The sequence below is a fragment of the Balaenoptera musculus genome, chromosome X (genome assembly GCF_009873245.2).
Source record: "Balaenoptera musculus isolate JJ_BM4_2016_0621 chromosome X, mBalMus1.pri.v3, whole genome shotgun sequence".
In the NCBI taxonomy this organism is placed as follows: Eukaryota; Metazoa; Chordata; class Mammalia; order Artiodactyla; family Balaenopteridae; genus Balaenoptera; species Balaenoptera musculus.
Window position 1 is genome coordinate 116,733,303 of NC_045806.1, and position 26,202 is coordinate 116,759,504.

Consider the following 26,202-nt stretch of genomic DNA (forward strand, 5'->3'; position numbering starts at 1 on the left):
ACAGGTCGGGGATTTCTGAGAGAAAAGTGTGAGTGTATGAATGCAGGGGGAGGGGAGCTGTAGAGGGGGTCTGAATATAGTCAGACCCTTGATGGGCCTAAGACTAAGTGCAAACTATATCAGTTAGAGTTTCTAAACAAGGGAGTGCTCAATCAAGTTGCAGATAAAATACTCTAAAAGACATTTCAATATTGTAGCCACCTTTCAGGAACTACTGCCTCTATCCATAATTCCCTCTATTTAAGGCCCAAGGCAATCTTTTCCAACTAACTGTTCTTAGCAAGAGAACACTGATTAATTCTCCACTTTTCTAAGTTTTCATCATTATTACAACTAAAATCTTTAAAAACCTTTGGAATCACTGTTAAAACATGCTTATGCTTGCCAAATACTGTCCCATTCGTTTTTGATATGTTTGAATGGATTTGCTTTGGGAATAATTAAAGCTTAAGAAAGAAACTCCCTCGGCAAAAGGAAAGTTGTAGACCACTCTAGAGATTGCTCAGACCGTTGTGTGAGAATCTCCATCATGTAAACTTCATTATAAATCTTCTGATTTTAATGTGATCCTCCAAAAGAAAGTTTGATTATACATTTATACTTAAAGTTTGCTTATACATTCATATTTACATTTCTTGACCCTAAGAAATAGTGACTCTTGCAAGAACACAGATAACCTCTAGCTGTTAACTGGTATATAACAAACTGGAGTAAGATTTGTTAAGGGTTTTGATTTTACTAATGTCTATTTGTTTCCAACATAGTGAACACTTGATTTACTTCTTAAATAATCCACACACCCCCCCCACCAAATTCCAAACAGCTAAATTGTAAGATTTTGTGGTGTCAGTGCCTATAAATCTCAGTAATAATCACCTCTGGACTTGGTTTAGTAGATTGGAGTCTATCTGATAATCAGGATTAAACAGCTAATCAAAACTGGCTTTGTAAATGTTTAAGTATGGTTGGGTTGACCAATTGTCTGCGGCATAATGCAATCCACCATGTCATTCCTACGGTTTACTTTTGCCATCTTTTTTCTTTTTGTTATAAATAAATAAGTAGATATATTTATTTAGATGAATAAACACCCAGCACCCAGTTACTATAGTGAAAGCAGGATTTGGGCTCTGACGGTGACCATAAAATACTAGGAAGAAATTCCTTTATTCACTCCTGGGAATAAACATTTAAAAATTTTAAAACAGTAACTATGTGAGGTGATGGGTGTGTTAACTAACTTTAATGTGACGATCATTTCTCAATGTATACATACGTCAAATCATTATGTTGTACACCTTAAACTTACACAATGTTGTATGGTAATTATATCTTAATATAGCTGAAAAAAACCACAAAAAAGAAAAAATCAAACAAGTATATTATAACTAAGGATTTTGGCTACACTTCTAATACAGCACGTTCATTGTTACAGTTTCTATTTTGCAGGAAGTAGACTCACGTTAGTTAAAATAAACTTTGGGGTTTGGGGTAGGAAGCACATAACCTAGAACTCTAGTCAGGCTCAGACCCAGACAGCATCTGCAGAGGGAGAGAATTGGTGGGAGCAATTTCCAGGTATACCTGTGACACACTGAACTATTCACATGGCATTTCCGGCAGATTTTTACAAAAAGAAAAGGGGGGGTGGGACCCAAAATCTAATTACTTCAACCCATGACTCTCATCCAACTTCCCACCCTCATCCTTATTCTCATACTGCTCTGTGCTTCTTTCTTCCACCCCACATTCATGATGCCACTGTTCCCCTTCCCTCCCTCACTCCTAACTCAGTGATTAAACTGTGCCCTGTACAATCTGCCATCCTCGTTAACCAAACTCTCTACATCCTTAACATCAGAAAGCCTTCCCTACAAACACCTGCCTTCCCTAAGACTTAGCTCTCTTCTGAAGACTCTTCCCCAGACAGTTAGGGGTCAGTCTCCTCTTGCCCCCCAATTGCTTGTGCACTCCATTAATCCAACTTCACGAAAAGCCCCTCCTCCTTTTAGGCTCATATGATCTGGAGACAGATGCTTTTACCCCTCCTCATCATGGACATCATGTCTCCTGGACATTTCCCCTTATTTATTTGGGTCACTGGAGGCCTTTCCATCCCATCCCCTGCCATCATCCTGTGAAATTTTAATGTCTATGTGGACAACCAACTCCATTCTCCGGTTTCATAGTTCTTGGACATTGTTATCTCAAGTGACCTTTACTAGCCTTCATCATCTCTACCAAACAGCTCTCTGGTCACTTACTGACATCAACAGAAGACTCTGAAGTTCAGCTTTCAGTTCTGTTCCCTATGTTACCTCTTGCCATTGCAACTGGAAATACCATCATCCACACGGACAACTGATCCAGAAACCTAGATTGTCAAGTCCCAGAACTCTTTTGCTCTAAGGATCTTCACCTTTGCTCTACTTTAGCCAACTACTCTATGGTAACAGACTAGGATTTATCAACTACTGCTTCATCTCTGACAGCTCAAAGAACAAAAGCACTCTCTCTCTTAGTCTTTCAGCTCTTTCACTCCCACTACAATAGCTCTTTAAAACCTCTAGTCTCTTGATCCCACCCTCAGTTTCTCAAATGCCTTACCTTCACTTTTCCTATAAAGTATTCACTTGTGGAAACTATTCTCTCACCAGCTCCCTCAATTTCTTCCCAACCAGGCTTTCTGCCACAATTGACCTACAAAGCCCTAATTCAGGACCAGTCTCAGAAATCGCTGTCTTCATTCCTGCTTAAACAAAGCTAAGAACGGTTTTGCTAAAATCACACTAATGTGAGGTTCATGCCATTACAAATTCCTCAGTGCCACTCCACAAACCTCCCACTTGTTCTCGTTTCTTGCACTCTCCACTTACCCTAAGTGCCTATTTCAAAGCCTCATGACTCTCCTCAAGTTCCCTACCACACTCGTTTCTCTATGTGGGTGACCTTGCTCCTACAACCCTTAGAAAATCAGGGTCCTCTGCTGGACCTGTTGTGTGTGAGCATCGGGTCTCGCCCTCCAGTTCCAGAAGAGTGGATTTCTTCTCCTGTTTCAGACTGATAAAGAGCCTCCACCTATGTTCCTGAGCTCTATCTTCCCATCTTTTTGCACCAATATTATTCCATCTCCCTTATACTATGAACCGCTTCATCTCCACTCTCTCCACTCTCCATCTCTCCATGGTTTCTTAGCTTTAATGTTTAGTTTAAGTCCTTATTTTCTTAAACACACTTTTCTTGACAATGGATCCTCTTCCAGCCTTATCTCTCTCCTTCCCTAGATAGGCCTGTATAAAGCAAAGCTCTTTTAGGGCAGGGATTTGGGTGTTTTTTGTTTGTTTTGTTTTGTTCCCTGGTATACCACTAACCTAGAGCAGGGACTGGCACATAGTAAGAGCTCAATAATCAGCGGATGAAAAATGAGTAGCCTCCTCTCCAAAGAATACACTCACTGTCTACTTCCTCACCTCCCTCTTAACTCTTCCAGCCCTCTCTCTGTAAGCTGGTTCCTGCCCTACTCCCACAGCTCTAACCTGCCACATCAAATGGACAGTTTCTTACTTAACCTCTCACTAGTACTAACACCAGTAACCATCTTCTCCCCCTTGAAGACTGTTTGCTCCTCTGCTTCCATGGCATCACACCTCCTCTTACCTCTCTGGATACTCTTTTTGAGTTTCCTTTGCCAAATTTGCTTGTCCTGGCCCCATATTATATTACTAGATGCTGGTATCTCTCTAGATTCAGCCCTCAGCTCTCTGTCCTTCATCACTCGGCATGCTCTCCCTGGGTAACCTAATCCATATGTATGGCTTTAATTACCATCTATATGATGACTCCAAAAAGGAGTTATCTCCTTTTATCTCTAGCCCCAGACTTTTCTTCTGAGCTCTACACATAATAGGAAAGAAATAACATTGAGGTCTTATGGTCCAAAGCACAATTTTAAGACCTTTACATGTATTTACTCATTTTGTGCTCACAACCAGCCCATTAGGAAGGTACTGGTATTCCCACCATGTACAGATGAGGAAGCCGAGGCACAGAAAGGAGAACAACTTACTCAAGGCCACATAGCCAGCTAGTAAGTGGCAGAGCTTCTTAACAGTGATATGAGTACCTTCCTTTTTTTTAAATAACAGCTTTATTTCTATACAATCCACATACTATAGATTTCACTCATTTAACAACACGATAATTTTTATTATGTTCACGGTGTTGTGCAAACACTACCACAATCTACTTTTAGAACATTTTCATCACCCCAAAAAGAAATGTGGTACCCACTAGCAGTCATTGATATGAGCACTTTTAAACTTTGATTTTAGGAACTGAAACTTTAAGATAATTACACTTTTAAAAGAAGCAATTATAATGCGTGAAGCCAGTTAAGACAAAATGGTTTCTTTTTTTTAAGTGTACGTATATTATTTTTTACAATACAAAAGATTCTTTTTTATGTGTTTAAAAAAGGAGTTTTCTACCAGGATTGGATTTACCCATATGCTACAAGAAATTCAAACATGAAAGAGCTAAATATTCCTATAACCAGACAAATATTGTAGCCTTACTGTGTTACCAGAAGGAAGACACAGTAAATCCTCACAGGAAGAACAGTAAAAAGAAGAATATCTTTAAGAGACTGAATAAAGAATGACCTCTTTTTACCTACACAACTTTACATATAATACCTATGTGTCTAATAACATGAAAAATGAAACCAATTGTATAAAGCCAGAAGAATATATAAATGGCAATTATCAACAGCATATATGGCACAACTGAAAAGAAATTGCTTAACAGAAGAACATGTAAAAGGCTTTTTTAAAACAGAAGAGTTCATTAGACTTTTAATGACTATAATTAGAGAAGGTATTTCCACGCTGCTCCAGGTGGAGTGACGCAGCGAGAGTAAAATTGCATCACTGATGCCAGCTTTCCTTGTCCAATAACTGCAAAGCTCTAATGAGTTATTTCTAATCTAATTTACTGTTTGAGGACTTGGGACAGACCAGGAAAGAAAAAGAAATATAATAGATTTATAGGTTTAAAGTGATAGGATAAAAGAACCACCACTGAAGAAAAGCATCAGTATCCAATTTTACGAAACAGAAGTCTTTCAAATGTCTTGTTTCAAGCTCTTCTCTTTCATATATACTGCGCCTAATTTGAGGTTCGAAATGTGTTACTTCAAAATATATCAGATGCAGATCCCACAGCTCCTAATAACCTTGAAACCGTCACTGGTGTGAAAGGACAGCTCTTTATTTCCATCTGGGATAAAGGTATGAAGTGAGTGAACTCATCTCTTGGAGCCACGTAGGCTCTTTGCTCAATTCCCACATCATTTATCGAGCACCTGCTATACCCCAGACTCTATTTTGGGTGCTGGCGAGCAGAGAGGAAAAAAGATGTAATCCCTTGCTTCACAGTTAAGTAGTGGGGGAGGCATCATCTAATGAGGCAGAATATGAGACTATGATAAGTAGTACAGCCTGGATCTAACAAGACTGTTCTGTTTTTAGACCAAGTATTTCCAAACTTTTATTCTAGAAAACGTGGTGAGTTCAGCTGCAAAAACCATGTGATTCATGGGAGGGAGAAAGAGAATAGTTCCAAAGGAAGTGGAGAGGGGGGAAAGGGTAGATCTGAGAAGCATGAAGGTATTCTTTCACTCACTAATTCATTAATTCCACAAATATTTTAAATTTAGTACCTACTATGTCAGGCTCAGAAGATATAAAGAAGAATAAGATTCTGCCCAACCTCCCAAAGAGGTCTCAGTTTAGTGAGCCCAGTAAATGAACATTGATACTGCATGCTGACAAACGGAGATGAGAATAATAATTATAATGGTTAATATCCATTCAAGATTTACCATGTGCCAGGTATCTTTCAAAGCATTTCATATGGATTAACTCATTTACTCCTGATAACAACCCAATGAAGTAAGTAGCTACTAGTTTTCCCATTTTATAGATGAGGAAACTGAACCACAAAGAGATTATATGACTTATTCTAGGTCAGGTGGCTGGAAGGGAACAGAGCCAAGATTTGCATGTTGACAGACTGACTTTCAAGCCTGCATCCTTAACCCCAATACTACACTATCTTAAATAAATGTATAAATCAAGATTATGTAATCCCGGATAATAATCCTCACAGCAAAGCTATGAGGTAGGTTTTATCATCCCCACCTTAGAGACGAGGAACTTGAAGGACAGCGAGTATAACTAAATCACTCAGTCTTCCAGCTACGTAGCAGAGCCAGAATACAAATACACATCGGCCATAAATCTCTAAATATATTAGAAATGTTAGCTCTAACCCCATTGTAAAAGTGGACCACTATGTATATAGTTCTTCCAGAGTAGCAGTATCACATTGAAAAATACTCAAGTTTTTAAAATGCCTTAGGCACATGGTACCTTGGGGAGTAACTTCTGTAGCATCTGTGTCTGAATTAAACATTTACCACAGAAAATAATAATTCTTGAGGACTAGCAATATACACAGCACTTTGATTTGTTCTGATAAGAAAAGAAACCCCCCGGAGGAGAAGACAAACAGGACACAGGACTGACATTACAGTGTTGTTGGTAGTAGAGTTGGGTCTGCTGTAATTACACTGTGTGCTGCACAGAGAATTGTTCAGGGAGGAAAATTCTATGTTACTTGTGGACTTTAACTTCAAAATGATTTTACCTATGAAGTCTACCACTTAGGAAAACACATTTGTTAGCATCATTCCTGAGAAGCATATAAAATAGCACTCATCAGGGCCACACAGCAGCCTGAGTCATATGCTTCTGAGTTAGAGGAGAAATTAGAAAAATTTTATTAGCGGAAAATGCAACATTTCCAAAAATTCTGAAGCCTTAAGAAAAAAAAAAATTCCCCTAAGTGTTTTCTAAGAACAAATATTAGCAAAAAAAGTATTTTAGAATAACTGAAGCATATGTAATCGTGTTAAGGATTCTTTACATATCTAAAATAATTTTCTAGTTTATATTACATAAAATGAATCACAGTGTATGTGTAAGATAAATATTAAAGTATAGTTTTACAGTTATTAATTTAAATTTGCTCTTTGAATATACTCTCCAGTATACTTTTAGGACTTAACTTCTTACCAATGAAGCCACAAGTTTCTTCACTTTAAGAAATCCAAGGTTGTTTTAACTGTATGCCAACTTTTGAAAAGTAGCCAAAACTTTCCAAAAGAACAAATTATCAACATTTGAGATGAACAATAATGGTATGATCTCTTATCCAAGTGTGTGACTGATACAGACAGTGGGGATCAAGAAGACCTCGGATCAAAACGCTGGCCCTGCCACTTACTAGCAAGGTATGTCATATTTGGCAAATTACTTGACCACTATATGCCTCAGTATCCCTATATGTAAATTGGAGCCATACTATATTCCTATAAGGACTAAACAAAATAACATATATAGAGTGCCTGACCCATATTTGGCACTCAGTAAGTGTTAATTTCCAGCATCACCACCCACGCCTCCATTTTCTGAAAAGAGTAAGGAACAAATATTAAATACTACTTTTGCCAGATGGAGCTTAGTACACATACAGTTTCACTTTCCAAGATACGAAAATGAGTAGTTTTCTGCCTTTCTGCATCAGATTCCGGGAAACTGACTAAGATGCCTACCCTGACTAGATGTCAGTCTTTACAAGCCTGGACCAATTTCCTTCCTGGCTGCAAAAGATGGAGGGCTCTGAAGCTGATGAAAATGAAGCAAGGAGGTAAAAAGGGTCTCAACTGAGACAGATCTACTAGCCCAAGCCTAGCCTGGAATTCGATAACAGTAACAATATTCCTCAAAAACTGAAGTCTGAATGGGCTTACTGCTCTAATAAAGGTCAAAGTTCAAAAGTTCCCATTTCTGTCTAAAATGTTTACGGTTTTCCTTTAGATATTCACATATCTAATTTAAATGAGCTGCTATAATAATTATTTAAAAATCCAAAACACTAATATAAAGACAAAATAATAGTGTTGAAAAATCTGTTTTAATTCCATTCAAACATTTATTTCACAAAGAATTATTTGATACTTTCAAGCAATAACAGACTGGGCTCTGGAAACGCAGAAATAAACATGTAGCTATACTAGGTATCTCTAAGGCCAACTTCCCAAGAGAGAAATAATAATAACTAATCCTTACTGAATGTTTACTAATTACCAGGCACTCTTGTAATATGTTATACAGACCTACTTTTTTAATCTACATGACAACTCCGTGTAGTAAACGACTTTTAGCCCCATTTTACAGAAAAGGAGACTCAGGCACAGAGACTTATGTAAGCTGCCCTTGGTTACACAGATAAAAAGCCATGTGTAGGATCCGAAGTCAGGCATTCTGGCTCCAGACAGTACACTCATAACATACTCTCTGAGGCAGCTGACTGAGGCAAACATTCTTTCAATCATTCAACAAACATTCTCTGGGTGCCTACCATGTACCTAGTACTGGTTTAGGAAGTGAGAATACAAGTTAACCAACAGACAAAAATTCCTTCCTTCGTGGAGCTTATATTCTAGTGGGAGAAGACAGACAGACAATAAACAAGGTAAGTAAAATATACAATATGATAGATAGTCATAAGTGCTAAGGACAGCAGTATCAAGGGAGGAAGATAAGAAGTGTTTGGGGAGATTGCAATTTTAGATAGAATTGTGAACAAAGGGCTCCCTGAGAAGGAGGCTTCATGACTAAAGGAGGGACTCCCCTCACCCTGCTCACACACAGACATGGAGAAAGTACATAAAGATTTCCCCCACGGTTGTAGTCTCTAAAAACTCACAATCTGGTAGAGAAGACAGGCACTCAAATAGATCACTATAATCCAGTGTGGTGAATGTAACATCAGAATAGGTATAGGCAAGAGGGGGCAAGGAGGACATCTAACTCAAACCCAGTTAGGGGTTAACCAAGACTTCTTAGATTTAATGCCTGAAGCAAGTCTGACAAAAATGGGGCATTAGACAGACTAAGAAACAAGAGGGAAGATCTAGCAGAGGAGCCAGCAAGTGCAAAGGCAGGAGATGGCAAGGAGTGACTGAGTGATCTCCAAGGAGCGAGCTCTCCTATTGCTGAAGAAAAATGTTTAAGGAGAAGGATGGCCAGAAGGAGAGGCAAGGTTGGACAGGCACCAAGCACCCTGGGGTACATGTGACCACATTCACCTAGGCAGGAACTTTTGAGGGCCTGGGCCATAGATAGCTTCTGCCATGAGAATGGAAAAGAGTAGATGGAATTGTTAGAGGAAAAAACTAATAGGACTGGGAGATTTCATGGATGACAGTAAGTGGGAACAGCATCCACTCAGACAGGGCACACAGAAGAATCAGATCTGTGACTGGAACGAGCTGTTTGGGACAGACTAGTACTTCTGAGGTGTCTGTGGGAAAGGCAAGTGGCCCTCTTCAGTAGGCAGGCCCAAATATAGGTCAGGGGAGAGGACTGGTCTGGAGAAGAGATTTGCTCTTCATCTGCCTAAATTCAACATAGAGGGCATGACAATGGATGAGACCACCCCACAAAAAGAGAGTCAAGGACAGACCTTTAAGGAACAACAACATTTTAAGGGCTCTCTGATTTTATAGTGCTGGACAATATATATCAATTCACATATTTAAAGTGTACATGTCAATAGTTTATAATATGTTCATGGAGTTGGGCAACTATCACCATGATTCAGTTTCAGAACATTTTCATCCCCTAAACTGAAACTCTGAAACTGTTAGCAGTCACCCTCCATCTCCCCATTTCCTCTCCTCCCCAGCCCTTGGTAATCACTAACTTACGTTCTGCATATTCTGAGCCTTTTCTATAAATGGAATCATACACTGTGTGATATTGTGTCTGACTTCTTTCATTTAGTGAAATGTTTTCGAGGTTCATCCATGTTGTAGGATTTATCAATACTTTGTTCCTTTTTATGGATGTATAATATTCCATTGTATGGCTATACCACCTTTTGTTTAATTATGCATTCATCAGTTGGTGGACATATGGGTTATTTTCACCTTTTGGCTATTATGAATAATGCCGCTATGGACATTTGTGTACAAGTTTTTCTGAAGAAATATGTTTTCATTTCTCTTGGGCATATAACTAGGAGTAGAGGTCCTGGGTCATATGATAATTCCATGATTAACTTTTTGAGAAAATGGCAAACTGTTTTCCACAATGGTTGCACCATTTTACATTCCCACTAAAAATGTATGAGGCTTTGCTGTACACCTGAAACTAATACAACATTGTAAATCAACTATATGCCAATAAAATTAAAATATTTTTAAAAACAGGAAAAAAGTTTATGTTTTAAATAAGAATGATGTAGTAAAAAGTTATAAAACATTCTAGTTATAGATGGTAATTATTTTTAAGGTTCCACTTCTATTGTATATCGATGAGAGGAAGCTAAATTGAAAGGGATTAGTATCAAAATGGAAAATAAAATGGAACTTCCAGCTGAAAACAGACAAAGAAACAAACAAACAAAAAATGTATGAGGGGCTTCCCTGGTGGTGCAGTGGTTAAGAATCCGCCTGCCAATGCAGTGAACACGGGTTCGAGCCCTGGTCCAGGAAGATCCCACATGCCGCGGGTCAACTAAGCCTGTGTGCCACAACTACTGAGCCTGTGCTCTAGAGCCCGTGAGCTGCAACTACTGAGCCCATGTGCCACAACTACTGAAGCCCGGGCGCCTAGAGCCTGTGCTCCACAACAAGACAAGCCACTGCAATGAGAAGCCCGCACACCACAACAAAGAGTAGCCTCGCTCGCCACAACTAGAGAAAGCCCGCACGCAGCAACAAAGAGCCAGTGCAGCCAAAAATTAAAAAAAAAAAAAAAAAAAAAGAATGTATGAGGGTTCCAATTTGTCCACATCTGCACCAACACTAGTTATTTTCCTTTTTTCTTTTTAAGTGGTCATACTAATGGGCCTGAAGTAGTATCTCATTGTAGTTTTGATTTCCATTTCCCAAACAACTAATGACATTGAGCACCTTTTCATGTGGTTATTGGCCAGTTGCATATCTTCTTTGGAGAAATGCCTATTAAGATCCTTTGCCCCAGATGTTGAAAAGATGTTCAACATCGCTAATTATTAGAGAAGTGCAAATCAAACTACAATGAGGGGCTTCCCTGGTGGCACAGTGGTTGAGAATCTGCCTGCCAATGCAGGGGACACGGGTTCGAGCCCTGGTCTGGGAAGATCCCACATGCCACAGAGCAACTGGGCCCGTGAGCCACAATTACTGAGCCCGCGCGTCTGGAGCCTGTGCTCCGCAACAAGAGAGGCCACGATAGTGAGAGGCCCGCGCACCGTGATGAAGAGTGGCCCCCGCTTGCCACAACTAGAGAAAGCCCTCGCAGAGAAACGAAGACCCAACACAGCCATAAATAAAATAAATAAATTAATTTTAAAAAAAAAACAAAAAAACAAAAAAACTACAATGAGGTATCACCTCACACCGGTCAGGATGGCCATCATCAAAAAAGTCTACCAATAATAAACACTGGAGAGGGTGTGGAGAAAAGGGAACCCTCCTACACTGTTGGTGGGAATGTAAATTGGTACAGCCACTATGGAGAATAGTATGGAGGTTCCTCAAAAAACTAAAAATAGAGCTACCATATGATCCAGCAACCCCACTCCTGGGCATATCTGGAGAAAACCATAATTCAAAAAGATACATGCAACCCCAATGTTCACTGCAGCACTATTTACAATAGCCAAGACATGGAAGCAACCTAAATGTCCATCGACAGGTAAATGGATAAAGAAGATGTGGTATATATACACAATGGAATACTACTCAGCCATAAAAAAAGAATGAAATAATGCCATTTGCAGCAACATGGATGGACCTAGAGATTATCATACTAAGTAAATGAGACAGAGAAAGACAAATATCATATATCACTTATATGTGTAATCTAAAAAAAATGATACAAATGAACTTATTCACAAAACAGAAACCAACTCACAGACAAAGAAAAACTTATGATTACCAAAGGGGAAAGGGTTGGGGGATAAATTAGGAGCCTGGGATTAACAGATACATACTACTTTATGTAAAATAGATAAACAACAAGGTCTTACTGTATAGCACAGGGAACTATGTTCAATATCTTGTAATAACCTATAATGGAAAAAGAATCTTAAAAAGGAATATATATGTATAATATATATATATCTGACTGAATCACTTTGCTGTACACCAGAAACTAACACAACATTTTAAATCAACTATACTTCAATTAGGAGAAAAAAGATCCTTTGACCATTTTTCAATTGGGCTATTTGTCTTTTTATTGTTGAGTACACACTGTTTTAGAGTCCCCACTCTGATGCTTACTACCTGTGGGACCTCAGATAAGTCATTTAACCTTTCTCTAATCAGTTACTTCATCTATATATTGGGAACAACAGTACCTGCCCCATAGGGCTGTGAGGATTAAATAAGATAGTCATTGATCATTAAATGGTAGCTATTATTGTTCAAAATAATATTTACACACATTAATATTTACACACACTTTTAGATATGTGTGTTCAGATGTGTGATGATGGTTTTCATTCTTATTGTTTCAAAAGTTTTTTTTACACTGGCTTTATTTTTAAACTATGAACTATCAAAATAGAAAAACTTTCAATAATAATATCATTACTCCGATTTTTATTTTAAAAATAGCTTGTGTGATTCTACAAACAAGAGTAAATAAAACTATAGAAGGATGTTTGTTAACAGCATTGTTTAAAACAGTAAACAAAACAAAACGAAACGAAATAATCCAAATATCCATCAGGAGGGGACTGTTTAAATTAACCGTGAAATATCCAAACAATGGACTATTGTGCAAATGTTAAAATACATGAGTAGCTCAAGATGTACCAATATGAAATTATCTCTAACACACGTCAAGTAAAAAAGCAAATTAAAGAATATTATATATTGTATGATTCCAACTGTGTATATAAAAAAGATATATATTCATAAGCATAAACGTATGAGCATGTGTGTATGCACAAGTGTGTATATGATTCAACAGACGTAAAAACAATTTGAACACCCAGACAAGAAATTTAACAGTGGTTACCTCTGGGGAATAGGGCTGCAAATGAAGCGGGGATGTAAACTTTTTTATATCTTCTATAGTTTAAAAAACGTTTTAACCACATATAATACTTTTCAATTAAAAAAAATCCTGTTAACTGTCAATCAAATTTTTCTCAGTCATATCTATCCTAGTTACATAAAATGTAAATGAGAGAACCTGAATTAAAATAAATCACTCCTATTGATTTATTTTAATAAATAAATAAATAGGTAGAAACTGATCTGAATCTTAAGTTATTATAAAGCATACTTCAGTCCCTGTTTGGGTGACACAACTTGAGCATTTTAAGACAACTCAAGGAATTAAAATACAGGAGTGCTAGCTTTATACAGCAAAAAAACTTATTTCAACCGTAGTAACGTTCAGAACAACAGCATCTGAAAGAGTCCACATCAACCCTGATCATATGATCAAATGTATGATTTGTCTCAATTCTGAAGAAAATGTGACACCCTGAAAAAGCTTTAAAGAATGATTGCACAGATTCATACTTTCAACAAACATTTATTGAGCACCTACTATGCATTAAGCAATCTGTTAGGTACCAGAGACTATGATAAATACTAATAATGGAAGCATGTATAAAATGCTCTAGGGAATTCCCTGGCAGTCCAGTGGTTAGGACTTCGCGCTTTCACAGCCCAGGGCACGGGTTTGATCCCTGGTCAGGGAACTAAGATCCCGCAAGCCCCCCCGCCACCAATCCCAAGAAAAAAAGCTCTAATGGGCACAGAGCACAGGGATGGGAGAGATTCATTCTGACCCAGGCTGTCAGGGAAGAGAGATCTAGGACAGCTTCAATGAAGAATCCACATTTGAGCAGGGTCTAGGACTTCATCAGAGAATGGGAATGGAGGGAACTCCAGAAAGAGGGAAAAGCAGGAACAAATGCCTGAAGGTATCTGGCAAATACCTAGAGGCATCTGAGCCTGTGAATAATCCAGTATGGCCAGAAACCAGGGTACTGGGGAGAAGAGAAGTAGTCATAGAAAGGAGGCTATAAAGGTAGGCCTGAGAAAACCTGTGAGGGAATTTAGAGGTAACTGGATATGGCAAGACTGATATTTTTAAAAAGCACCCTCTTGATTAAAAAATGTAAGAAGATAATTACTTTAAAAGTCAGGATAGGGACTTCCCTGGTGGTCCAGTGGTTAAGAATCCGCCTTCCAATGCAGGGGACACAGGTTCAATCCCTGGTTGGGGAACTAAGATCCCACATGCCACAGGGCAACTAAGCCCGTGCAGCAACTACTGAGCCCGTGCGCCACAACTAGAGAGACCACATGCCGCAACTACTGAGCCTGTGTGCTCTGGAGCCCACAAGCCACAACTAGAAGGAAGCCAACTTGTCGCAACTAAGACCCAACACAGCCAAATAAATAAACATTTTTAAAAAAAGTAAGAAAATGAAAGTCAGGATAACAGTTATTTTGGAAGGAGGGAAGGTTTATGATTGGGATAGGGCACCTAGAGGGACTTTCGGCATGGCTGACAATGTTCCATCTCTTGATCTGGATGGAGATTTTAAGTATGTTTGCCTTGTAATACTGTATTAAGCTACTCATTTGATTGCTTGGTGTTTTGAATCCTGGTCTCATTTTACCATACAAAAAGCTGAAAAAGAAAAAAAAAAGTACACCCTTTTGTGACACTGTGTAGTTAGACTAGGGAAGAGAGGGAACCAGCAAGAAGATAAGGAAAGAAGTTATGTTGTGTAGGTGTAAGATGAAGAGGGTGAGGCCCAGGGCAAGGACAATGGGAGTAAGGAGGAAATAAACCCATTTGAGAAACATCTTGAGAGTTAACTGCCAGAGGCTTAGAGAAGACACAGAGAGTAAGTTCACATTTGGACATATTGAGTATGAGATACCTTTGGGACTTCAAATACTACTTTTCCTTTTTAAACTTATGGCTTTCCTTTACTTTGGTACACATCCATCAATCATAATATTCTATTCCCTATCAGTCATAATTCAATTCTTGTTTTCGTCTTTCAAATAGGATAAAGAAGTGAGACGGGAGTAATTCTTGATGTAACAGCAGACTTGGAAAGAAAGGAGGAATATGGTAAAGAGAGATGTGTATAAACATACATAAAGGAGAAGCTCTTTGGTGAAATCAATGACTCAGTAGTGAAAGACAGAAATAAATTGGATAATATCCCAAGTGAACTATTCCACTAAAATGGAAGAAAGGATCTGTAAAGCAAGGGCTGTTGGGTCAAAGAGTTTCCCAACCTGATCAACAAAAATCAAAGGAGGGGACTGTATCATGCAGCCATGTTCATTTCTTCCTAGGTTCTTCCATGTAACCTAGGAAGAAATATAATAGAAATTTGAAGGTGAGAGAGATGGGCCAATGAGAAAGAGAAGAAAGCACAGTGGAGGAGTAGGTGATCTTACTTATGTACGAGCCAAAATGAACTGTCCTCACTTGAGAGAAGAATTAGATATCAGCAACTGTGTGTGTGAAATTAATTACAGAATGGGCCACAGCACCCCATGTGCCTAGAGTCCCATGCTGCTTTATCACAGAACAGGCACTCACCAAAGGCATGAACAACCAACTTTTATAATATGCACCTAGAAATATTAAGATTTTACCCTCACACCCTAGCTTTTTCTACTTCATATTAATAATAAAACCTAGCTACTATTTATTGAAAAAATACTCTATGCCAGGCACAGTCTAAGCCCTCAGCATGCAGTACTTGGTTGAATCCTCACAGCAAGCCCATGACGTAGGTGCCAATATTCATCCTCCTATTACAAATAAACTTGGGTCCCTTCAAGTGGCACCTCTGGGGAAACAAGACATGAGGGAGAATGCATAGGACAGAACTGGGCCTGGGCCTGGGCCTGGCTCATACATAGTCCAACCCAGGTCACCAGGGTAAAACATTACATAGGGATTAGGAGTTAAGTCTCCAGTTGCTGATCATGAGTGATTTTGTGGGACCTTATCCTCAGCATGCCTATCTCCTCTGGCAACATGTGGCAGTGGTAGGCGGTTAGTAGTGATACTGAGATTTGGGATCCTGGCCAGCTCCCTGTTTCTTTCCATCAAAAATATGGCCAACATCTGGCAGCGTCAGCAAATGTCAAGATGAGTCTTCACTAATTCATACGTTACAAACTGGATTGTCAAAATTGGTCAAATTCCATTACAGAATTATAGTTCAGCTGCACTGAACACTAAATACATATGAGCCATTAGGTGGGCCTTTAAATCTCTTTGCTCTATGGAAATTTCTATTCTGGTAGTAGTTGTAAGAGATTTGATCTTTATCATACTTTTCCTGGCAGCAGTAAAATTCCATTTCCATCAACTCTGTTTCCTCTTAGGAAAGAAGTCTCTCAGGAAATACTCAAAACATTGTTTTTAACAAACTTCTCAAATTATGAATCATTTTCAACTGCCAGGAAAAAACTCCTGCCCCCACTGTTTTGCATCATAATATACCCACTGTTTTGCATCATAATATATTCCCTAAAATGACAGTTTTGGGGCAAGACATACTTACTTGACTTTGCTCAAGCAGTTCACTCTGCCTCAACTATCTTCTCCCTTAGATCTGCTTGTCCAAGTCCTACCAACTCATTCATTCAACAGTTATTTCCTGAGCACCCAGTAGTTTTTCAGATGCTAGGGGTTCAAGTAAGTGCATTAGAAATTAACTAGGCAGAGATTTGGGGATGATCATTGTAGGCAGTGGGACCATCATCTGACATGCTGAGAATTTCCTTCAAGGAAAAGTTTCCCAGAAGAGGAAACATTTAAAGCTGGCCCTTTAAGTACAAGCAGGAGGAGTTCAGTGGAAGAGGAAAGGCATTTACGAAGGCTAAGAGGAAGGCCTCCAACGACAGGGAGCACAATTGAGCTGCTGCCTCAGAAATTCATCCTAATGTTTGTGCTGAAGGCTCGCTTCCAATGGGTTGCACCTGACCAATGACAGTACCTCAGGGACAGGACTGTACTGATCACTGACTTCTGGACTCCCCAAAGGCTTTTCTGAAACTTTCTTCAGCTGCATAGCAGTCTAGAGAGCTTCCACCTAAGCTACTCTCTCTCCTCTTCACTAGGGGTCAGGCGTGCATCATGGACTTGCATCATGGGTACTCCCACCCTTCCCATCTCCCCCTCCCCCACCCCCCTTGTCTCTCACATAGGTGGTTGGTTATAAAATCCTTGCCGTTTAATCCTAAATTTCTCCTTCTCAGAGGACCCAGACTAACACAGCGTTCTAGACAGAGGGCCCACCATGAGTTAACACCCAGAGGCATGAAAAATCATGACGTGCTCTGAGCACCTAGAAATATTGATTTTACCCTCACACCCTTACTTCTTCTACTGCATAATAATAATAAAACCTAGCTACCATTTATTGAACAAATATTCTATGCCAGGCACAGCATAAGCCCTCACCATGCGTTACTTGGTTGAATCCTCACAGTAAGCCCATGATGTAGGTGCCGATATTCATCCCCCTATTACACTGTCCTTTTTTTTTTTTTTGGCTGCAGCATGTGGGATCTTAGTTCCCTGACCAGGGATCGAATCTGCGCCCCCTGCATTGGAAGCACAGAGTCTTAACCACTGGACCACCAGGGAAGTCCCATCATCCCCCTATTACAAATGAAGAAACCTGCATCCCTTCAAGTGGCACCTCTGGAGAAACTAGACATGAGAGAGAATGCATATGACAGAACTGGGCCTGGGCACAAAGGAGCGCTTGCCTCATACATAGCCCAATCCAGGTCACCAGGGTATTGAGATTTGGGATCCTGGCCAGAGGGGTGGGTACAGAGGGAGAAGCTGGGCAAAATCAGAGAAGGCCTTTTATGTCCTGATAAGAAGCTTGGACTTGGTCCTCTGAGAAACAGGGAACCACCAGAAAGTTTTAAGCAGGGAAAGGGCATGTGTTTTCAAAAGACCGTTCTGCTGGCAGAATGAAGGATGGCCTGGAGTAAGCAGAAATGGAAGCATCTCTGTGTATGCTTCCATCTTGTCTGCTGGCTTGTGAGGTCCTAAAGAGTAGAATCATATTTTTTGTTTGTTTTGCTTTAATCTCTACGCCTCTGTAATGATTAGGAAAGTGTTTAACACAAAGTAACTACTCAAGAGGCCACACCAAATCTACCAGGCTAGGCCTCACCTCACTGCCCAACATTTTAATTAAAACCACCCCAAAAGTTTAATGACCAACCTTTGAACATTCCTGCTTGGACACTGTAAGTCTCCGTCTAGGCAATCTAGAAAGGGAAAGTTACACATATGAAGGGTAGAAGTTCCTCTCAAAACTATCTCCCACCAACTACTTGTTTCATGAACTCTCTTTGAAGCTGCAATCAATCACATTTGTTGATCCTAATTGTGGGGACAAAGGTGGTCATTAAACATTTGGTTTTTGAAGGTTTACCAGGTCAATGAGCCAGATCAGGCTTAAGACCCAGAGGTCTTATGCAAAGAACACTGGACAAAAACCAAAATTGGGTTCTGGACACTGGCGCAATATCCAAAGGTGATCTTTGGGAAAACATATCCCATAGGTCTATTTTTTCATCGTAAAGCAGAAATAAGACCTACCCTACTTAAGGTGTCAATTATATTAGAAGATGTTATCAAGGTGCTTTGAAAACAGTAGTATTTAAAATACTGGGTTTTTTTTTAATTTATTTATTTATTTATTTATTTTTGGCTGTGTTGGGTCTTCGTTTCTGTGCGAAGGCTTTCTATAGTTGGGGCAAGCGGGGGCCACTCTTCATCGCGAAGCGGGGGCCACTCTTCATCGCGGTGCGCGGGCCTCTCACTATCGCGGCTTCTCTTGTTGCGGAGCACAGGCTCCAGACGCGCAGGCTCAGTAGTTGTGGCTCACGAGCCTAGTTGTTTCGCGGCATGTGGGATCTTCCCAGACCAGGGCTCGAACCCGTGTCCCCTGCATTGGCAGGCAGATTCTCAACCACTGCGCCACCAGGGAAGCCCCAGCAGGAGGTTTTAAATCAAATTTCAAACTGATTTAGTAAACCGGTATTGTTTTGACTTAGAGGTGGGTAAAAAATAGAGGAAACTAAGTCCATTCTTATAAAAAGGAACTTGCTCTAGGCTATTTTGGCAAAAGAATTAAACAAACAACTACAGAAATCATTTTCCAAACCCAAATTACTTATTTCCAGTTATAAAGTACGTTTAATGGTAGGAAATTAATAATGATGACAATAATGGACACCATTATATTGAGCACATTCTATGCGTACGGCACTTTACCTGTATTATCTTTATTCCTCATAACAACCAAAGTTAACAGTCTGTCTACATTTCAAATTAAAAACAAAATAAAAAAATGAGTCTCAGAGAGACAAATGTGCCATAAATCAAGTAAATGGCAGAGATAAGATGAAAACCAAGATATCTAAAAATCTCAGGTTTTTAGATGGCAATAAAAGGTGGTAGAACGTTTCTCCCTTTCCTAATCTCAGTCAATCTTTCCTCCACCCTCCCGGCAGTCCTGCCCCTCGCCCCCCATACCCAACCCGGTTCCCTGCCCTGCCCCTCCCCTGCCACATTCAGACACTCACTTCCAGAGAGGGGCATTGAAGTGTAATGGGTTGATCATGCGTTTTTACCAAACAAACCTGCAGTTAAGTTCTGACCGTGCCATTTACTAGCTCCAAAGACTTCAGTGGTACAAATGACTTGTTGGATCTCAATTTTCAATTAAGACTGAATTAAATAAACATACACATTGCCTGGTACGTGGACACTCACTATATTTGTTGCCTTTCCCTTCACTCTCTTTTGATAGCCTAAAGATCAAATAAAGATGAAGAACAGCACCCTACCTGTATTGTATCATAGGTAAGGTTAGCAAGGATGGAAGTGGTTCTAGTGACCTATAAAACACTCATATGGTTAAGGAATTGCCAACAACTTTGCGGCATCTAACCAGGATTTTTATCCAAAAAATATAAGAGAATAATACACAATGGTCATTTGGGATTTAGCCTATGAATGCGAGGTTGGTTCACCATTCTTAATTCAAACAACGCCATTTACAATATCAACAGCCTAAGGAAGAAAATCCATATGATTATTTAAACAGATGCAGAAAAAACTGATATTCATTCAACAACCATTCACAATTTTAAAAAATACTCAGTTAACTAGAAATAGAAGGGAACTTCCTCATCCTGAAGAAGATCATCTATGAAAAAAAACCTACAGATAACTCATACTTAATGGTGAAAGACTGAATGATTTCCCCCTAAGATCAGGGGAACCCACTCTTACCATTTCTATTCAACATCATACTAGATGAAAGTCCTAGCTAATGCAGTTAAGGTACAGAAAATAAAGATACATAAAACTGGAGAGGAGAAATAAAACTGTCTTTATTCACAGAGAACATAATTATCTGAGTAGAAAATTCAAAAGAATCTATAAAAAACTACTAGATCTAGTATGTGACTTTAGCAAGGATGGAAAATATAAGACCACATTACAAAAATGAATTGTATTTTTATATACATCAGTGAACAACTGGAGGCTGAAATTTTTATAGGCACCATTTGCAACAGAACCAATAAATATGCAATACTCAGGAATCAATCTAACCAAGTATTATAAGATTTATATGTTGAAAATTACCAGAAACAAACAAACAAACAAAAAACACCAATGAGAGAAATCAAAGACATAAGTAATTGGAGAGATATAGCGTTCATGGATCAGAGGACTCAGTATCATCAATATTGCAATTCTCTCCCAAATTAATTTATAGATTCAGTTCATCCCCAATTCAGCATTCAAGTCAATGCTCAATAAAATCTAAGCCGGCTTCTTTTTTAGAAATTTGCAAGATGATTCTAAAATTTATGTGGAAAAACAATCTAGGATAACCAAGACAATTTCAAAAAAGAAAAAGCTGAAGGACTCAAACCAACTGATCTAGAGGCTTACTATAAAGGTACACTATTCAAGACAGTGTGATACTGGTAGAAAGATAAACACATAGATCAATGGAACAGAATCTGATCCATACATATACAGGCATACCCCAGAGAATATTGTGGGTTTGGTTCCAGACTAGCACAATAAAGTGAATATTGCAATAAAGTGAGTCACACAAATTTCTTGGTTTCCCAGTGCATATATAAAAGTTAAATTTACACTATACTGTAGTCTATTAAGTGTACAATAGCATTATGTCTAAAAAAAACACCAATGTACTTACCCTGATTAAAAGATACTTTATTTTTATTGTGAAAAAACACCAACCATCATCTGAGCCTTCAGCAAGTGGTAATCTTTTTGCTAGTGGAGGGTTTGAAATATTATGAAAATTACCAAAATGTGACACAGAGACATGGAGTGAGCAAATGCTGTTGGAAAAATGCAGCCGACAGACTTACCTGACACAGGGTTGCCACAAAACTTCAATTTGTAAAAATCGCAGTATCTGCAAAGTGCAATAAAGCAATGTACAAAAAATGAGGTAGGCTTGTATATGGTCAACTGATTTTTGATGAAGATGCCAACTTAATTCAATAGACAAAGGATAGTCTTTTTGTCTTTCAACAAATGATGCTGGAACAATGGGACATATCTATATTTTAAAAAAAGAACCTCAACCCAAACCTCACTGTATACATCTAACTTGAAATGGATCATAGACTGAAACATAAAACCTAATGCTACAAAACGTCTAGAATAAAACATAAGTAAATCTTCATGATCCTAGGTCTGGTAATTATTTCTTATATAGGACAGAAGAAGCATGAACCATAAAAGAAAAAGTGATCAATTGAATTTCATCAAAACTTAAAACTTTTGCTCTTTAAAAGATATTAAGAAAATTTTAAAAATAAAAAGACAAGCCACAGACTGGAATTAAAAAAAAAAAAAAAGGTACAGTCACTTTGAAATACAGTTTGACAATTTCTTACGAAGTTAAACACACATCATAAAACCCAGCCATCCCACTCCCTGGTATTTACTCAAGAGAAATAAAAATATATGTCTACCCAAAACCTGAACTGTAAATGATTACAACTTTATTCATAATCACTGCAAAATGTTAAACTATCCAAATGTCCATCAATTGGTGAATGGATAAACAGATTGTTGTACATTCATATAATGTAATTCTACTCAGCAATAGAATGCAGCAAACTACTGATAAATTCAATGACATGGATGACTCTCAAAAGCATTATGCTAAGCAAAATAAGCCAGATTCGAAAGGCTACATATTATCTTTTTAGTATTTATTTAATTAATTTATTTATTTGGCTGCACCGGGTCTTAGTTGCGGCATGCGGGATCTAGTTCCCTGACCAGGGATCGAGCCTGGCCCCCCTGCATCTGGAGCGTGGAGTCTTAACCACTGGACCACCAGGGAAGTCCCAAAGGCTACGTATTTTGATTTCACTTATACGAGGTTCTGGAAATGAGAAAACTATAGAGACAGAAATCAGAGCAGTGGTTGCCAGGGGTTGGCAACATAGGGAGGACACTGCTACAAAGGAGCATGAGGGAACACTTTGGGTGACAGAAAATTCTATTGCCTTGATTTCAGTGGTGGCCACAAGCTATATTAAGTTTGTCAAAATTCATAGACTTGTACATACCTAAAAAGTGTGAATTTTACTTTATGTAAAGTATATCTCAATAAACCTAAAGAAAAGCATACTATCTCAGAAATGGCCAACTATTTTAGGCAGAGATCTACATCTAATAGAACTAAAACTGCTGAGTTTTGACTGAAAGTTCAAGATCCATGATTAAAGAACAGGAAGACAAGGAGGACAAAGTTCATGACAGTGCTGTGTGTCTTTCACTGCTCATTGATATAACTATGTAAAAAAAAAAGGGCTCTCGTAAGAAGGAGATAAATGTATATATAATTTAGGACCAAAATACCCCATTTGCTATTTATCTGAAACAGATCAACTTAAAATGATAAATGGCCACTAATTGTTCTCACCAATTGCTTGAGTTTGTAGATGACTCATTCAAAGTATTGCTTAATAAAGACAGGAACTTGTTCAAGTACTAATTCCCCTCACTTTACAACTGTTCTGATTTACCAGAGCAGGAAAGAAGCATTTTCATTCTGTGCAATTTCTTTCTCTTGATTAGAGTTTTGAAGAGACACGCGAGAAGCTTATCTTGGCAGCAGAGGCTGCCAGGTAGGAGAAGGTGAAGAGTTGTCCAACCTTCCCCCCACCCCCGAAGGGCCTTTCTCCCTGTATGGCAGGCAGGCTGTTCAGTGATAGTTGCAGGCAGGTGTCTAGCCATGGATAAGCCAGTGAGCGTGGTCCTAGGTTGGCAGGGAGCTACAGTCAAAACAATGGTAGGAGTCTTTTAAGTAGCATTCTCAGTGCTCCAAGGGAGACCTAAAGTGAAAAATAAGACTATAGAAGACTTGTCTTCATTTCTTTACTCATCCATTCATCCAACACATATCTATTGACTGCCCATTCTGGGCCAGTCTCTGTGTTAAGGCTGAAGACACAGAGATAACTGCCTGGTGTAGAGTAGTTCACAATCTTCGGGTGGCAGGCATGGGGGTGTATGAGGGGCAATAGCAGCCAACAGGTCAAAGTACACCTTAATGGAAAAGGAAGGTCAGAGTTGTGATTTACTCCTCCCTGTGTACCATCTTCCATCAGGCTTTCACAGTGCCCCGGGAGTTCACTGTGGAGACGAGACCGGCAGTCATTCCAGGTAGCAGAAACAACATATGCAAGAGAAGTGTGAGTAAGCACGATGTAGCCAGGAAACTGCACGAAATTCAGGGGCACTGAGAGCCTGATGAAAAATGGTGTGTATGGGACTGGAGAGGCAGGCATGAACCAGAAGGCTGAGGGCTTCATAAGTTGTGTCAAAGAGCTAGATATCTGTTTGCGGGGTAGACAATGGGGAGCCTATTAGCAGGGGAATAACAAACGAAGACTTGCATTTAGAAAGATGATTCCAAGGGCAAGTCAAGGATAGACAGAGGCAGAAAGGAGGCTCTCCTCTCTACTGAGTAGCTGAAAAGCTGGTGGTGGACCAGAAAGTTGGTGTTAATTGAAGCGGCAGAAAGAGCTCCTCCATGAACCAACCTTCAGTCATGCAGAAGAAATGACCCATTCCCCTACCCACTGCATGCCTCTAGCTAGCAATCATGATTGTTTATTTCTCTATCCCCCCTGGAGTAGCAGCTCTCTAAGGACAGGAATGGTGACAAACACACACACACACAGACACACACACACACACACACACATGAATGCCTGGCTAAAAGCAGACGTTGAGTAACTGTTGACTGAATGAATAAGTGAATAAATATATGAATGAATTGATAGTTTGGGGCCCAAGAAACCAGTTGAGAGCTGTTGAAAATGTTATTGATGGGTTATTTTGGGAGTTGGTAAGTTACCCATCACATGGAAAGTTGAACTAGATGTCTTTGAAAGTCTCTTCCAATGTGAAGATTTATGATTTGAGGCCACTCCCTGTGAAAGTAACAAGTGGCTGAAAAGGGGATACATGAGATTTGTTCTAAGGAAAGACAAAAAAATGATCAAATAAAAAACGTCAAGGAGTGAGTTTATAATATCAGGGAATAACAAACTAAGGCAGCTAAAAGGTGACAGATTTTTATAAAGAGAATGGAAAACACTGACTGTCATAATTAAGCTTCTGAAGGCAGGCAGGATGGTAGATCAGGCCCTGTCATCTATACAGACACCTCCATATTGGAGGGAAGGAATTGGAGGGAAGGTGCTTGGAGATGGACTCAGAAGCAAGCTCTAGGAGGAAATCCAGGTAGGCAAGAGAGCATAATTGGCAAAGGAGAGTGGGCAGCAACAGGCAGAGGTCCAGATAGGTGGTCAATGAGCAAACATCAGGATACTCAGCAAGGAGAAAGCAGACAGAATACTATAACAGGTAAATCTGGTAAAAAGCAACTGGTCAGTGAGCATCAACAAAATCAACAATGGGTAGCAGAGTCCCAAACACAGGCATGGGTCCAGGCAGAGTTCAAGTTCCGGAGAGGCCTGGCTAAAAGAAAGCATATTTCTACCCTTGGAGCAACTGCGGTACCAACCACTATACCCAGACAAGGACTTCACAGAGGGGCCAGGGTTCTGGCATGGAAGTAAAAGGCCAGTCTTAATTACAAGGAACTAAGCAAGAGCAGCCTTAAAAAATGTAAGCACACAAAGTCAGAATGAGACTAGCAGACATGCCGATCTGCTGAGCTGGCAGCCAGAGGTTCCCAAATTCTCTCCAGCTCAGGACAGGCTGGGGCCCAAAGCCTCGTTCAGGGCTGACCTGCCCCAACTCTGTCCACTGGAGAGCAGTGAAGACATGGAAGTCAGCAGGCCCTCACAGCCCTCCCAACATCAGACAGCATGAGGCAAGGCCATGAGCAGAGAAGATCGGCAATGAAAGAGAAAGAGCGAGCCTGTCACATGGGAAGGACCAAGGAAGAGGAATATGGAATTCAGTGTATAGAGATCTCTGTTCACCCACCTCCACTTTCTCTACCTACCACCACTTCCCTAATCCAGAATACATATCTTAAAAAGCTCTATGGCTCATAGCTATTACCCAGAAATCTTTTTCCTAATGTACTGTATCATATTGTACCATGGAATTGGGTGGACAGCCCATATTGCTACTCTTGTTTCCCATTCTGAACCACAAACTTACATGGTCTTGAGGAGTATAAGCAATGCTCTGACCTATCCACTCTTACTATATGGATGAAAATCTGATGATCACCGAGGGAAGTCACATAATAAAACTACCCCCGGGCTTCCCTGGTGGTGCAGTGGTTAAGAATCTGCCTGCCAATGCAAGGGACACGGGTTCGAGCCCTGGTCTGGGAAGATCCCACATGCCGCGGAGCAACTAAACCCATGCGCCACAACTACTGAGACTGAGCTCTAGCGCCCACGTGCCACAACTGCTGAAGCCTGTGTGCCTAGAGCCCGTGCTCCACAACAAGAGAAGCCACCACAATGAGAAGACCCCGCACCGCAATGAA

General features: G+C 39.6%; 1 protein-coding gene and 1 pseudogene across 5 annotated transcripts in view; one reads left to right on the plus strand and one right to left on the minus strand.

The window, feature by feature from the left end:
• The window catches only part of ATP11C (ATPase phospholipid transporting 11C), a 167,102-nt gene that overhangs the window by 113,184 nt on the left and 27,716 nt on the right, over positions 1-26,202 (minus strand). The window lies entirely within an intron of this gene.
• Positions 20,005-20,117, plus strand: LOC118889345 (annotated as a pseudogene).